Consider the following 3,649-nt stretch of genomic DNA (forward strand, 5'->3'; position numbering starts at 1 on the left):
CATTTTTCTTCTGTGCTTTTTCCTGTATCTTTCTCGTTCCACAATTTTGTTCTGTTTCAACAAATCATTTGTCAAAATATTCAGCTCTTTCAGGACAATCTTGCTATGACATTTGGTACTGATGCAAGTTTAGCTTTTTTAAATATTTAGCCTTTTCTGCCACTTTTTTTCCTCATAGAAAATGAATTAAGCTCATTTTACATCCTTCAAATCTTTAGATGCGTCTACAACCTTTTACTGCTCCTTTCACTTTTTGTTCTGCTTAAGCTTCTTTCAGCTTCCTTGTGGAAATTTAAGCTTGTTTCAGCTACTTTCAGCTAATTTCAGCAATTTTTTCAGCTGTTTTGCTATCCTTTTAGATTGTTTCTGTTAACTACAACATGTTTGTGCTTCTTCTAGCTTCTTTCTGAAGCTTGTTATTCTCCTTTCACCTTATGTCTGCAAGTTTCAGCTTTTCTCTTATTTCAGCTACTATTTAGCTGTTTTTATGCAGATTTCATGCAGTTTTTTTTTAGCTAATTCCACATTTTTTGCACTCATTTGAACTTTTTTCAACCTAATTCAGCCAAAATGTGCGTTCCCCCACTTCCTTCTGGTAACTTACACTTCTTTCAGTTTTTTTAGCTGCTTTTAAGCTGTTTTTTTATTGCTAATTTCAGCTTGTTTCAGATAATTTCCACTTTTTTTGTGTGCTAATTTCTGCTTCTTTCAGCCTATTTGAGCAAACATATGTTATTTCTGCTTTCTTCTGCTAATTTAAGCTTGTTCTAAATTTCACCTAACCTTTTAGCAGTTTTTAGCTAATTTTAGCTGTTTTCAGATAAATTCAAGTTTTACTTGGTAATTTCTGCTACTTTCAGGTTTCAGATTAATAAACTTTATGCTAATTTCAGCTCGTTATGCTCCTTTCAGCTAGTTTTAGCTTTTCAGCTAATTCCACATTTTTGAGCTCATTTCGGTTCTTTCCACTTCCTTCTGGTAGTTTAGGCTTCTTTCGCCTTTAGCTACTTTTCAGCTATTTTTTTGCTAGTTTCACCTTTTTTAAAGCCAAGTCCCTAAGTTTGTGTTAATTTCTGCATTTAAACCTAATTAAGCAAATATGTGTTCTTTCTGCTTTCTTCTGCTCATTTAGGCTCATTCTTCTATTTCAGCTACTTTTCAGAAATTATTTTAGCTAATTTCAGCTGTTTTTCAGCAAGTTCTTCTGCAACAAGCATTCAGAATGCATTTTTGCAGGAAATGCAATTTCTCTAGTTTTTTATTTTATTTCTTCATTTCTTTTTGCATTACATTTATTTTTCCACTTATTGTTCATTTAACTTCTGTCCCACTTGGCTATAAACACACAGCACACTTAACAATTTCTCACGTGCTTCAAATATGGCTTCAAAATGAGGTTTTGATGATGTGCAACACCACAATAAAAACCCCAAGAGAGGAAAAAAATATTAAACTGGTATACTTAAGAGAAAACCACCTAATTTTATCCAACAAATAATAATAATAATAATTGCAAATGCAAATAAAGACAATATTTTACAACGATGTCTCCATATTTCCTATTTGTACCACCAAATATGAAGAAAATTACAGAAGTAGCCTGACTGGGTACCAAAAGGTTTTTAAAAGGTATGACTTTTAATTATTAGTCACAAATCACAACTGTTCTACAATCATCTAAACACAAAGATGTCATCATCAGCAGACTTGTTGGAAATTATTCAGGCAACGTGGGGCTCGAACCCACAACCGACTGAGCAAGCCATGCAGGCATTACAAGGTGGCGAGAACGTGGATTTATTCAAGAAAGCAAACCTAACTTTAGACCTGAAGCCTGATAATAGGAAAAAGGTAGTAAAAGCTGAAAAGGTACAAAACCATCAGAGTGAGTTATCAAGATGAACCAAAATTCAATTCAAAAGGTGGAACTTGCTCTGAGTTACTAATAAAACCAAATGCAACCAGAGTAAAAGTTCAGCTTTGGTTGACTAAAACTAACTAGAAAACATATTTAAATTCAAACTATTACATAAGATGCAATATTTACAATATGACAGATTGAATCATGCCCCTAAAATGCCTAAAATAAAATAACTTGCATTGCTTCTATTCAAACACTTGCTATAAATAGTCATGTGAATAATAATGGGCAATTGAGCGAAAGAGAGAGCCGCTTAGTAATTTGGTATTTCCTTTTTAGACCGGGGAGGAAGGGCCAGTGCCCTCGATTTCAGCTTACACACAACTTGTTTTTTAAAATGACCCTTACATCCGGCCTAAGGGAGCCTTGTAGGACAAACTCTGGATAGATAAATATATAGATATACAGATATATAGATGATGAGGCTGTGAGAGTTCAGCAGGAGGTTAGACCTTCTGGCTCCTGCAGACGCCAAAACAGAAATAATTCACAAGCGGCTGGTTGATGACTGCAAACACACGCAGGAACAAAACAAAATAAATTCATAGCACCACCTGGATTTTGTTAAATAATAATAATAATAATATTAATAATAATTGTATATTCAAGAGAGTGTGTGTTAAATGAGGATTTTGGAACAGCTGACAAAAAGATACAACATATAAGAGAGAAAAAGTACAATTGATGACTTTTTTATGGTTTGAGCAACAGCTGAAGATGCGACTGACTCCAGGTCGTCTCCTGTGCTCACACAGGTGCTGACCTTAAGATGGCAGCTGTTGACATCTCCCTGTCCATTCAGGACATTTTCCTCCTTTAACAAACCAACATACGCACAGGGCTCACCAAAACCTAAAGCCACCTTTTGTCTCAGTATTGTTTAGTCCTCGGTTAACCAAACAGACGATGACAAAAAGAAACATCTCCAGGAACAGAAAGCCAAACACAGTTTTTCAGTCTCCTCAAATATTTGTGAAACCAAAATCCTTCGCAAATCCTTCGTCTCAGCTGAGCAGACACAAATACAGATCTTGATGTTTAAATAAAACCTAATCTTTTAGCTGCACTGCTGAAACAAAAAGGTTTCTCAACATTTGTGGCTTGAAAGATGCCCTTCAGATGTAACAAAAACGCTGGCTGTAATTTAAAGGAAAAAAAAGGTTGTGAAAGTTGTTCATTTACGCAACTATTTTTCACGACATCACAATTTATAAAATACAAACAACAGAAATGTAGTTAGAAAATTGAAAAGATGATCGCCCAACGTGGGGCTCGAACCCACGACCCTGAGATTAAGAGTCTCATGCTCTACCGACTGAGCTAGCCGGGCTGCGGGATACGTCATCAAAAACATTCTATTCATTCTTCAGCACGAGGAAGTCTCGTGTTTATTGGTTCCTTTTTAACACGGGAAGACCGGTGTGTGTATCACGTGTTAGCTCAGTCTGAACCGTGTGTTTGTTTGTATGTGAATAATGACTTATCAAGAGAAACGCGCCACTCACGTGACCAAGCTGAGCTAACTGTTAAAACTGCAACTGGGCGCGTGACACCCATCTGTAAACACGCGGAGCTGAAATTTAATTTAAAAAAAAACAATCATGTTTTGTAGTTTTAGTTCATTGGAGAGAGTGTTGAGCAGAAGTGTTTAGTCACTTTTTATTTCTTAATATTTTGCCTCTTTTTTCCCAAACGAGATGCACATTTCAAAACAATGCAAGAAGGGAA

At 35.6% G+C, this 3,649-nt stretch overlaps 1 non-coding gene across 1 annotated transcript; it reads right to left on the bottom strand.

The window, feature by feature from the left end:
• Nucleotides 1-3,178: 3,178 nt before the first annotated feature.
• On the bottom strand, nucleotides 3,179-3,251 carry trnak-cuu. The gene has a single exon. It is a non-coding gene; the product is annotated as a tRNA-Lys (tRNA).
• Between the last annotated feature and the right edge of the window lie 398 nt (nucleotides 3,252-3,649).

This window comes from Nematolebias whitei, chromosome 22 (assembly GCF_014905685.2).
Source record: "Nematolebias whitei isolate Nwh7 chromosome 22, NemWhi1, whole genome shotgun sequence".
Taxonomy (NCBI): Eukaryota; Metazoa; Chordata; class Actinopteri; order Cyprinodontiformes; family Rivulidae; genus Nematolebias; species Nematolebias whitei.